This window comes from Rhipicephalus sanguineus, chromosome 8 (genome assembly GCF_013339695.2).
Source record: "Rhipicephalus sanguineus isolate Rsan-2018 chromosome 8, BIME_Rsan_1.4, whole genome shotgun sequence".
NCBI classification, from domain to species: Eukaryota; Metazoa; Arthropoda; class Arachnida; order Ixodida; family Ixodidae; genus Rhipicephalus; species Rhipicephalus sanguineus.
The window spans coordinates 83,976,227-83,989,313 of NC_051183.1; the positions used below are offsets into that span (position 1 = coordinate 83,976,227).

General features: G+C 46.4%; 1 long non-coding RNA gene across 1 annotated transcript; it reads right to left on the reverse strand.

Annotated features, from left to right (window-relative positions):
* Positions 1-677: 677 nt before the first annotated feature.
* Positions 678-7,356, reverse strand: LOC119402863 (uncharacterized). The gene is made up of 3 exons (XR_005185974.2): positions 7,285-7,356; positions 1,681-1,795; positions 678-729 (listed from the first exon to the last, which is right to left on the reverse strand). It is a non-coding gene; the product is annotated as an uncharacterized LOC119402863 (long non-coding RNA).
* Between the last annotated feature and the right edge of the window lie 5,731 nt (positions 7,357-13,087).

Here is a 13,087-nt window from a genome sequence, read left to right on the forward strand (position 1 = left end):
GAGCAGGCGCACAGTGGAGAGGTGAGCACGCCGCGCATCAGCTGTAATGTCTGCGACTGACAGTGCCGCTTCTGATAATGACAGTGTCTCGGCCAGCACAGCAGACGCTCGCTGTAGCAGCCGAAGTTAGCGGTGCCCTCGGCTGCGTCACTTCCGCCGCCTTCCCAATACTGACGTGACAGAGGCAATGCTGCCAATAATTGTGGGAAACCAGGAGAGCGCTTGCACACAATCATTAAAATTCATTTGCAAACAATCTGCGCATGTCTCAAGCCGGTAATTTGGCATAAATGACTGAAACGTGCAAAGGAACGTACCCAGCGGATTTCATTGAGATCCATCGACCTGGAAAAATCGCCGGAGTTGGCCTTTCAGCATCGTTCACGACGTAAAGTGCTGACGTATGAAACACAATTCAGGGCTGTGCAAGTGCAGATAATTTCAGCTCCATTGTTCTGAGTTCTGTGGCATACGCGCAATATAGCTTCGCAGAGTCACTTCAGAGCCAAGAATAACAATAGTAGCTCTACAATTAACGAAGTGTTATGGTCATCCCGATATTTTGTAAGAAAGAGTTGCCTTACTTGAAGTTGTGATGTCGCGTCTAATTCTGCGGACATGGTGCGTAGAGATTGATTTTATAATTACAACTTATGGCGTGAAGACCAAGATATTACGTACCCCACGCTTCAGTTCCCGGAAAAATAAACTCTGAACTCGCATCTTTCCCTGTAGAGTACAAAAGGAAGTAGTACACGAGATCTGCATCACAATTTGCTATTTCGAGAGCACAAATGCATGTGCGTTAAAAACTTCGTTATCCTGACCTAGTCGACATGCATCTTCACATTTTGATGAGCTTTATCACTTCTCTCGTGCACTGTTCATTTGACCAGCTCCGACAGCTAGCGCTTGTAGTGGTCGAGTGAAGAGTTTTGATGATTGTATTTGGTGCTTGCTGTACCGTGTGTTATTTTAGTTATCAGGCGATTCTTAACTGCAATATATCTAGTGGACCAATATAGAATCCTTTGTGCCGGTGTATAATGCATGACTCTTTCTGCCATTACTTCGATTTTAGGGAGATCCTGTAACTTTTTACGTCTCACATAATCAGCAGCAGTGTTTGACAATCAAGCATTTTTCACGGTACTTCAGCACCGTAGTTAAGGGAAGAGACCCCAGAAGCCCGAACATGGCGCCCGTTTCATCTGATGGCCAGCATTTTACTTTAATTATCGCACTTGTGTATTCCTTATGCGACACGTTTTAGCACAGCAAGAAGTTATTTTGACATTGCGTATGTTAACTTTGCATACTTCCTCAGAAAAAGGAATGTTTGTGTTACTTGCGCGGCACATTTGTCTTGCCATTTGAACTACGTCATGGCTGGGTGTTGCCATTTTTAAAATTTATCGTAATTAGCATTGTGTCACAATGCTTGTGGAGTTTCGCATACATACAAACATTCTCGCTTAACGTTGAGCTCATTTTCCCTGCTATATATCGCCGAAGATTCCATGCAGCTTTGCGGTATATGTGGTGTTTACTCCACAGTAATAAGAAATAACTATTTTGAATGCGTCTCAGTCTTATAAATACGGCCTTGGCTTCTCGGCGGGAAGGAGGCACAAGTAATATGAGGTTTACGGGCATACATCAAAATCAGTGAATACGTACACCCCCTGCGGCGTCTTAGCGTAAATGCGAAAGCAGTTTCCAACGTGAAGAGAATAGCAATTGAGCCCAGCAAGAATAGAATGTATTCACGAACGATCTTCATTTCACTTTTTCCCTGAAAAGGAAACAAGCGAAGGTTAGCATTTGCCAGCTCCTATATAAATGCTCAGACACTGTGATGTAATCGTACGATTCACCTCTTTATTCGCTCTTGTTGCGTCCGCTTTGGCTTTTATTCTTGCCATTACGTGAGGACAGTATCAACGTTGACTAGTTTAGCACTTTGAACAGTACGTTACACAAAGGTAGCACGCTTTATTTCAATAAAAGCAAACTAATTTGTAAATCGGAGCGTTTTGTTTGCAATAGAATGGAAACCTTCGATTCACACGTATTCACAGACAATGTTATTTTACTGTAGGCGTTCCACTTTGTCTACTGCCCAGGCCGTAACCACAGTCACAGCAGTAGCAATCGTAAGTAAGTAGTGAAATATTGCAAAACCTTTTGGAAGCGAGTACTACTTTTAAATGACTAATGAACCCTACATGAAAAAATGGTTATAATTTTTTATGTCACATATAAACGCTCCGTATGTGGGCGATTTAGCGAAAGCTGCATGTAGCACTGCGCGCTAAGGGGATGGTAAGTTGACAAGACACAGATTTTATTGCAGTCAGTATTCATAATTTATTTGCTGAAACATTGTCAAAGATAGACATGTTCCATTATGACACATTGATTTGTCACCGTACTGCGAACCTGACGCACATCTGCGCATTATTATTAGAGAAGAGGCATTACTTAATCAGACATCTCTCACCTTACAGATGCCGCGATTGTATGGCAAGGGATTATGACGCTGTTCAAATTAAACGTGCCTGTCGTTTTCTATCTGGCAAGATTATGTCGGCCATACATTTGGTTCTTTAAATGAAAGCACCAAATGGCTCAATGAAAGCATCAGTCGGCACCTGTCTATGCAAAATGGTGCCTAAATTCGTGTTGGCTCAGTCGTCAGGGCACGTACGAGCTTCCACAAAGCGCTCTAGGTGTGCCTCAGTCATCACCGTTACGCCTCTTCTATAGCACACCAGCTGTGTTCTGAATGGCAAGTGGGGCGAGCGCTAATCTGCTCGCCCAGTGCTCAGTTCATGTGAGGCGAGGGCAATGGCGCCATGGCACGTCACTCTCGCAGGCCAGTGTTTTTCACACGTTCCGTTTTCCCGCAAGTGATTGCTTTTGGTCTAACTTGGCCTCTGTAATTGCTGTAAAAATTCATGCATAAGAAGAGAATCAACGCGCAAAGGAAATACGTTACACGCGGCAAGTTTTCAGACTACGAACCACACTCAGAATTATTGTAAACTACTGAGCTATATCCGCGCCCCCCATACTCCAGGCCTTAGCACTTTATTTGGAATCTTTCCACTTGGACCAAAGCTTTGAGTCATCGCTTTCATAAGCAAGGGATAGCAAATGGGAAATTTCTGTATAAGTCGCGTGATCTGAATCTGATAAAGTAGAATGAAAAGACCTGCTATGTAGGAGGCATTGCGCGCGGCTCGTAACTTCCTCTGGTTCACACCCACTCGGCTTGTGGCTGCGTACGCCTGCCGCCTACGGTAAACGCTGCTGCTTCCTGAGTATCTCACCGTGCATAACGTTGGCGGCACGCGGCGTTAATATTGAAGGCTGAGGAGGATTTTGCTGGTTCAGTCAACACGCAGCTTGCTGTATGGGGGTCCTTAATTTAAGGATAACTATTTCGTATTCACCCTTCAATGATGAGTTTAGGGGTCCTCAGCAGGCCCGTAGCCAGGGGGGCGGGGGGCTAGGGTCCCGACCCCCGCCTATTGAAATTTTGGTGAAGTAGGTATTTTTACCTAAAATATATAATTAAATAGATGTTTTCTCAAATAGTCATGGATTTCAGCAAGTGCCCCCCCCCCCCAAAAAAAAATTCCTGGCTAGGGGCCTGGTCCATTAATAGAATTGAAATATTCGGAAAGCTATAAAGAAGAATAGCCGATCGCTCGACCAAGGCGCTTGATATGAATAAAACGCAATCGGCTTGTGCGTACGACGCATAATGCTGAACAGCGCAAATGACAAGGGCTGTTCATCATCGTGAATCAGTCCCGATTTGCCTAAATTTGATTTTAACGTTATCTGTACGCTTGCATTATGGTTGTACTTGCCACTAAACTATCGACAACTGCCAAAAGATGTTTCACATATCCCACTGTGACTACGTCACTCAGGAACCACGCTCATTATTCAAAATGTTACAGTCAAGCTGTGTGCCTCTGCCCCGAAACAGTTTCGTCTCCGTGGGCAAAAAAAAGCGTTGGCAAAAGTCACAGTTTCCCTCAACAGCGAAGCAATGAATGCGATAGCAACAAATTTTAATGCCACATGAAGAACGGCAAGCCGCTAGATACCTGCAGCGTGCCGCTCGAGAGCAAAGGACTCACGAAAAGAAAACACACGACCGCGAACTAAGAAAGGCGACAGCTCGACACTTGCAGCCCGCTTTTCAAGCACAAGGAAGGGCACTCTAAAAGAACGCAGAGGTATACACAGGACGAGCGGGAACATACAACTGTGACGGTGTTACTTCGTGTTTGAGCAGTGCACTACAACCCAACGCTCCTAATTTTTTTTCCGTTGAAAACTGCGGCGCGTGGAGTCCGTGTCTCCTGTGGCGTGGTGGCGTTCTGCGCATTGTTTACAAGCTTGTTGTTTACTCGGCTTTCCACATCGTGAATGGGTACCGAAATGGGCCACTTTTAGGTGCGCGTCTCGCGGGTGGTACTGCACCCGCTGAATCACCTCCGAGCTCTGCCTGCTGTTAGAGTTGAAAGGTGCATATTAATAGCGAGGCGTTGCAGTGCTAAACATGCAGTGGCGCGTGGCGGAGTTGTTTAAAGTGGTGTGCTGCGGAGCGAGAGGTCGCAGGTTCTAATCCCAGTGGCGCGCTTCGGATTTATTTTAAAGACGATAGTCTTTCTTAGGGAACTTAAACGCAGAAATTTCGGTCTGTCTTTCTGTCTTTCTGTTTGTCGGCATGTCACCCGATTCAGCCAACCGGCCAAAGTTGAACCACTTGCTTACCGCCCACCCATCTTGAACTGGTACGGCTGTTCATACTTGTGAACGTTGTCGATCAAAAAGTAAATATTACTCATATCTGAGGCGTAACATCATTAGGTAAGTATTAGGTGATTTGTTCCTTTAATAGAAAATACATAGATTTTAAAGACCTTGATGGTATGCGTTTAACGTTGAGACAGTAACGCGTTTATTAAAAGATTGCCACAGCTGAAGCGATCAGCAGTCCAAGCCGAGCAAGCGCGGGCGCCAACAACAACCGTCTTCGTCTTCTTCTTTCGCAGGCGTTCTTCTCTGCGCCCTAGCTTGTTACAAATCACGCCCCCGCGGAAAAGGAGCCATCCTGGCGACCTAAGGAACAGGTACAACTGGTGGGTCATAATGCGGCTTCAGTCGATCGACGTGAACAGTCTCGCGGCCGCGGCGACGGCGGCTCGTAGATGACTGAAAAGGCTCAATCACATATTTAACTGGGGATGCTTGACGTAGGACGCGGTAGGGGCCTTCGTACTTAGGCAGTAGCTTTGTGGAAAGGCCAGGAGGGGAGGAGGGAACGCGAAGCCACCCCAACGTTCCAGGCGAATACGACTGAAGAGGCAGGTTTTCGACGTGACGGTCCTTCTGGCCCTACTCGCCCTACAATGTTACAACCCTAATTTCTTAAGGTGCGCTGAAAATGCGACTGCGCTGAAACTTGTCTTCCTCCGTGCCCTCTGCACAAGCTCATGTTGTGTTTCGGTTTCGGTTCAGTATTGCATTGTACGAATGACAAAGGGCGCCGCTCTGGCATTCCTGTTTCACCCAGGCGACGTGTAAGTAAGAGAGTTTGTGGAGAGTACTCGTTGAGTGCGGACGTTTCTTCTCCTTCGGCGCATCGCGCCAAACAGCGTGTTCGGGCTGGCCGGCGTCCCCACCGGTCGCGTTGGTCACCGCCGGTCTTCGCCTGCCGCTGTGCGGGGACTACCACCCCGCAACACAGCACTCATGTTTTCCGACGTATTGCCAGATGGCGTCCATATCTCACGCAGTGCCTCTTCTATCGTCTTTAGACGGCATTTGCAGCGAAGCACGCAAATACGCGGCCAATTTTTTCCTAGTTGCTTTCACTTATATATACATACATACATATTCATATCCGGGAGATGACGGTGACGGCATAAACCAGCCGAGACTGTCCATATGATTGTTATCGCAAATATAAACACGTGGCAGAAGAAGCGCTGTACTCGGACGCTCCGTTTCAATGGTGCAGATTCTAAATTTAATTGAAGTTCTCGACACCGCTCTCGTATACACTCAGCGTAAGCGACAAAGGTGCAATGCTGCTATCCACTGTTTCAGGGGTGACGATTCCATATTTCTTAGACGTTTTCCTCTAGAGTGAACTCTACAACTTCAACAACATTTTCTTCAACCCCCAGACAATCGAACGTCTCCCAGACGAAGGGAAGGTTTACGTTGATGAGGTGGAGAGGCTGATGGACGTCGACGACTTGGATGTCCCAAAGCAATGCGTCATGGCTTTGAAAGCGTCGATGCAGACGGTTGTGTACGACGAAACATGCATGGCCGGTCTGCAAAATCAGGTGCACTTCTTGGCCATCACTCCCAGTGAAGGTCAGACGCCAGTCTCGCTCTTGTACAAATCGAGTGCGAAAGAACATTCAAGCAAATTCGCAGTGGGTCATCGCTCTGGGTGCCGTTTACAGATTCGCTATCCAACCACCTCCACAGCGTGGACTGGAGCCATAATTTTTTTTAGGACAGCGCGAAGGCAACTCACTATCCTGCAAGTCCACATTTCTTTTTTTTTGCTTAAGAAGCGTAGCCTATGAGAATTTAAATCCTAAATTGGCTTGAAATATCGATGTATTCCTAAGCATATGCGTTTGTCGTGACAATTGCTTCCATACGCTGGCATAATGTTGTCTTTTCGATCCTGTCATATAATGTGTTTTTAAACCAAATCCATAGCCTTTGAAATTGGTCGCAGTTATCGAGATATGTTTGTCCTTTCTAAGTGAGTGTGCGCAGATGCTGAAGAGTAAGATGTTTCCCCAGTGATCAGAGTTAAGCGCTTTGTCTACGATTTCCCGCCGCCTTACGGCGTCTGAAAAAATTTCACCATTACGAGCGAACAAGTACTATTGACTATATCACGCAGAAAACGTGCTACGTTTCCGAGCAAATGCAATAGCAGCCAGAAAGGGTCGCATTTTGTTTCATGAATTTAACTTATCTCTATGGCCAAAGTAAGCACTCGTTTCGCTAACATGGCTACTTTGCACGTTGTAAACGATAAAATATCAGTGCGTATTTGTGTTTAGATTGTCGTCTCTCTTTATATGCCCACTTAGGCCTATGGGCTTGCTAAAGAGCTTTTTTCAACATTTCATTACATACGTCCTTTCAATATGCTTCGCAAATTATAAAATAAAAAACGCAGCAACATGTATTTTCTTTGCCTTACCGTAACCTAACGATACTTACTCTTTCATCCAACACAGCCAATGACCAAGCAATACTGTGAGTTCACTAAAAGCAATACAGCCACCACCTTGGTGGGCACAGTACACTGCTGTGCACACAGCGGCAATATATGCGAAATAATGTAGGCGGGGCAATCCGACCACTCTGATGGATGTAAGGACGTAGAGCGAATACTGGCACGACAGTTTTGAACGAGAAATTTTATGTTTCTATTCGCAAGCACGTTTAGTAAAAAAAGTCACTTTGAATATTAAGCTGGTATCGACTACAATTTTCAGTTGACGGATTGTTCATACTGCGTTGCCGTTGCGTCATTTAACATGTAATGCATCAGAGCCAGCGAGATGACTCATATTTAAATAGCATGAATTCGAGGGTCTTACGAAATCTTGTATTGCCGTGAAGAGACACGCGCAGCTCTGGGTGTTAGGCAGCACTCCAAGATGGCGATTACGTCCGCGTATTTACGGTACCGACGAAAAAAAGAGCCGTGAGCTGAACGATAGCCACCTCATCCGCGGTATCCTTTCCGCTTTCTTCATTCACTCCCCAGCGACAAGTGCGCCGAACTCGCTAAGAGTGGGGACTCGTGCCCGAGGGCCGGCGTCCTGCAAGTGAGACACTAGAAGCGTGGGTACACGATACTCCGTTGCGTTCATCAGGCCCAGCAGTGTTGAGGCTGGCGAGACTTCTTGAAGCAAATGCGTTCGCACCAACTATTAGGTCATTGTTCTTACCGCCCAGAATGTTGTTTCTTTTTCTTCTTTAGACTGAGCAAACGCTCGGCGCCTCAGCAAAACTCCGTTAAACGGCTATCAGTGTGTTGTGCAGTATAACTTAGCGTTTCGCTGTTTTCGCTTTCTGGCATTTCGTTTGCAAGTGGTGGCGATGCCACACACACTGGCTCGTATTCAGCTCCCACGAGCATTTACAGTCACGAAAGCCGACACCCTGACGCGTGAAGTAACACAGTTTGCTGAGCGCATCTTTTGCACGGCTGTAAGACTGTTGCTTCTGATCAGTGAAAAGTAGTGTAGGCTGCGGTGGCGACGCAAAATACAAAAAGAGGAACGACACAGGCACTTTCCTCGCCACGTCAAGTTGGCGCTACTTGAAAACATGGTAATCGGTCGTGTGCTGCGCGAGTAAAAGAGAGGCGGAGGATTTGATGAGGTCATTGCGCTAGCCGCCTTTTACATCAGTTCGACAACAACACACATGCATAAAAAAGAATTCCTTGCCCTGCGCCTCATTAAATTTGGAAAAAGGGCAGTTCCTGGATTCGTCAATAGCGCAGACAGGACGAAACCGTTGGTTTTCAAAAAGAGATTAACACAGAATTTATCAAACCAGCAAACCAGTGGTCCACGGCCATATTGGAGACGTCTACGGTTGCTTATAGACGATGTCTATGAAAGATGCCCACGCCATTCTAGAAAGATTCGCAGTTTTGAGTCGCCTGGGGTTCTTAAACCTGCACATCAATCTGAAACTGTACAGATGGCCTAGTTAGTTGATCATGATTACGTACGGCATACCGGATGAAAGGACCAGTGCACCTCACAGCAGCTTCTCGTGTGTATCTTGAGCGCACAGAAATATTACTGTAGCGGATAAAAATGCGTCACGCGCATTTCTAAGGCTCCTCGTGAGAAGCCCTAAGGTCGGCGTACATTTTTTTATGCCTGCATTTTTTTACATTGATCCCAATGCAGCGGTAAGTGTACTATTAGAAGAAATCCGTTTAGCAATGTACATTTCTTTGAAGAAGAAGAACAAAAATACTAATACTTTTTTTATAAAAACGTAGTGACATACTTCATAAACATTAGTACATATAAAACATATAGACAGAATGCCCGGCTAATCGTATATGCCCGGCTAATCACATTTATAAAATATGTCAACTGAACGCCAATCTATTCGTATATATAACCAATACATGTGACATTCGCTCTTGCACGAGGCAAGGCAGGTTGCAGCTCTGAATATTTTCAGAATAACATTTGGCCTGTTGAAACGCCAGCAGAAATCACAGAATTGTTCATCCGGCCGATACTTTTGGTTTGATGGCCATGAGTTCTGCAGCCGACGATGATGTCAAACGGTACTATAATTACACACACCGCTACACATAGTTTGACACAATGAAAGATGATCTAAAATGTATTGTCGGTTGCTGTTCAGAGAGGATTTTTAGAACGCATACGTAATACTGATACGCATACGTAATACAAGCTACACCATTGTTATAAGCTCTGTATAGCCATTGTGAATCCCTCATCACCACCACGTCGTTTACGCGTGTGCTCATTGCACTCTGGGCAATACGCGCTGACCATGCGAAATCTAAAGTCACCTATGCATCTATCTATGCAAGTCAGCCATGCAAGTTTCATTTGCAGCACTAATTTACCTTATGTGCACAATGCGTTTGTTTTTCATCGTATACATGAGAAATATACGCACTAAAGATCAGGCTGCTTGATGCGAACAATGTTTTTATACAGCAGCACACATTACTGCATGAAAGTGCTTCAAAATGTCGCGTTTCCGCGCTGTAACGCATGCGAGGGGATGTACTGGTGTAGGGGGGCGCTAATACTCGAAACTTCGAATATTCAACTCGAATAATTTGGTGTTCGCTTCGATTCCGAGGGAAGAAAAGAAGGAAGAAAGAAACAAGCGCAAACACAAGAAGGTTAGCCCGTTCATAGACCGGCTGGCTACCCTATGCCGGGGTAACGGGTAAGAGGGATAACTGATGATATAAAAGAGATGTTACTACAAAGAGGAAAGAAACGCACAAAATGGAAAAAAAGGAAAGCAGAATACGACAAGGTTAAAGTCCGTCACTAACGCCAGTTGTCTGCAGTAAAAGCAATAACGCTTTGCAACCATTCACTGCTAAGGACGGACTCGGCCAGTGTCCCAACACATTTCTTCCGACAAAGGGCGTTTATCAAGTCTATCTAGCGCATCTGAAAGTTATTTTCTAGGCGCACTGAAACGGCGACGCTCACTAAAAAGATGGGCGATCGTTTCATCGCAGCTGCAGTTATAACATGTAGAGTTGGCCATTACAGTACGAAAGGGGTTGCCATTCATGAAGGCCACGTTAAGCCACAGTCGGCACGGAAGCGTCTTTTCAGGTCGAAATATATTTCACAGAACACACGGAAGAGGAGATTGGGAACGAAGCTGTGTAGGCGAGAAGTGGTGAATTCTGCTGAGTACCGCTCGGAATGTGAGGTTCACGTGCCAGCGAATGAAGCTTTGTAGCTGCGTAGAATCTGGAGAACGCTAGAGCTGTAGTGTGGGCACCGTCATGTTCAGATAATAAGGCCTGCTCTGGGTGTTCGTGACCGTATATACCAGGGTTCTCAAATTCTGTCAGTGTGTCGTAGTCACACAATGTAGTTCGCAAGGACCGGGGCAGTCAAGAAGGAAAAGAGGGGGGAAGGCGGGATCGGGGGAGGTTGTACAAATTGTAAGCAAACATTGTAATTTGAAAGAAAAACTTTCCAATATCTAATATATGGGCCATTTCTGAAGAATATTTTGTGCCAGGATTCCAACATGTCGATACCAATCTTCACAATGAATAAAATCTGAATGCCAATCCTGATATATAGGCCTGACTGGCTGCCCAGGCGGCGCTGCGAAAACGGTGCTAAAAAGCGCCCCCTACGACAAGTTCTTTGGTTTCGAGTAGTCAGACTGGCGGCCGCATGCAGCACTAAGCTCAGATGCGCAATGGAGCCGCCGCTGTCGGTTGTGCTGCGCTTTGGATCTCGGCCAGTTTCTGGCGTGGCTGAGTTCTTCAGGCCAAGCAATCTGCGCAAACGCAAGAAGCTCGTCAGCGTCAAGTATGTTTACGACGTGCAGGAGATTGAAGGAACCATTTCGGCACGCTGCAACTCGCAAGTGCAGCGAATCTCATACGACGTTGAACTCGAGTTAAGTTTTACGAGGCATGCTCGCGCGATTAACGACAGTGCGTAAACGAAAAGATTGCTGTTAAGAAAGCCGACATGATTTGCATTACACGACGAAACGGAATCAAGAAAGGTCCACTGACGAAGGCTAGCCGTCGGCGGCCCGAATGAGCGCATTCGCGTCGTGTGCCGTTTTCTGCCGCTTTCAGTCGCAAACACACTTTTTCCCCATGCACGGTCGTAATTTTCAACATTTGCTTCTAGGGAATTCGTCAAATTCTGTCAGCGTGCGGTGGCGGTCGAGAAGCGACGGCGCGCTATGTTTACAGCCGCCCGCTGGAAGCAGCGGCTGTAAGCTGCTGGAAAAATCGTAGGCACATACGCAGGGTGACTCATGGCATCGTTTTTCTCGTTTCGCACGAAATGCCGGCTGCATTAGAGCACTGCACGGGCCGATTTTTCCGGCCCGGGCGCGGCCCGGCCCCAAAATGCCATGCTCCGGCCCGCCCGAGCCCGGCCCGGTGTTCTTAAATGTGGCCCGTACCCGGCCCGGGCCCGAAAGGTTTGGGCCCGGCCCGGCCCGGCCCGGCCCGTTTCAGCTACTTATGCCTTGAGCATGAAGGAGGCACTGTCCAACCTTCGATTATTGTGAAGATACCTGCCGCACAAAATATATTTTCTAGAGATTGTTTTAGGAACTTCTTTCAGTGTCACGACTTTCACTGGTACTGTGTATACTTTCGGTGAATTCCGCGCGTAACACTCTTGCGAAATGATTGCAGGGCAATATAAATAATTGGAGTCATAGCTGGCTTATTCATGTACGCACGCAGTGCTAACCACGCCATCTCATTTTTGCATTTCAAAGAACAACTACAAGATATAATATCTGCATAAAGTGGAGAAAAAAGGCATGGCAGACATTTTTAGGTTGAGTCTACATCAATTGCATAAGAGCTAGGGCTGTTGAGGAAAAATAGCAAGTCTCCTGCAAACTTCATCTATTGCACAATGCAATGAAAAAAAAAAGAAAACGTGCTCTAGCTGCTTCTGGGAGGATTACACCAGGCTGGGCAGCGTTACATAAATTAAAGCTGTCGTGTTGACTCCTCGGCAGGCAACTGCACCCAATCTACACTACGTTTTCGTGCTCAAAACAACAAGGTTCTTTGTCCCACCCTTCGTCCCCGAGTCACCGCCACCGCAGTGCCATAGATCTGTCAAAGCAAGGCACACCCGTTAACGAGCGAGTCACCGTCCTCGTGTCAGACGTGTGTACAGTAACGGTGTGTTGAATAAAGGGTGCTTTAAATAAAACTAATCAGTCTGCGTGTTGGTTACTCTCAGACTCCCGGATCGCTTCTCTAGCCTGATCACTCCAGTTGTGAGCCACACTCGAGGAAACGAGTGTCTCTATGGTCTGGCGCCTCACCACTAGTAATGGCAAAATCAACAACGGCGTTCGCCCTGTGATAAGAGTCGCTCCGCATCTTGCACTCAAAATGCACAAAAACAGCTCCTGAGATATTAATGAATCACAAGTCGTGTTGGCCAGTCTACGGGCATGCGAGCGTATCTGCATACTCGAAATGTTTCCCTAGATACGAACGCGCACATCTTATATACACTAATCTAGGCAGGTTATCGTTGCTTTCCTTACACGGTACCCAAGAAAGTCTTTCACTCACTATAATGGCGGAAACTTATATTAGGCGTTTCTTGAAATCTAGTGTAGCATACCGATGGAGCAAAATTGTAGACGTCTTGTACTGTGCAATTTCTGTGCACGCCAATGCACTCAGGTTGTTTAAATTACCCGGAGCCCTCATCGACGGCGTCTCATATAGCCTGGGTCCCTTCCGGAA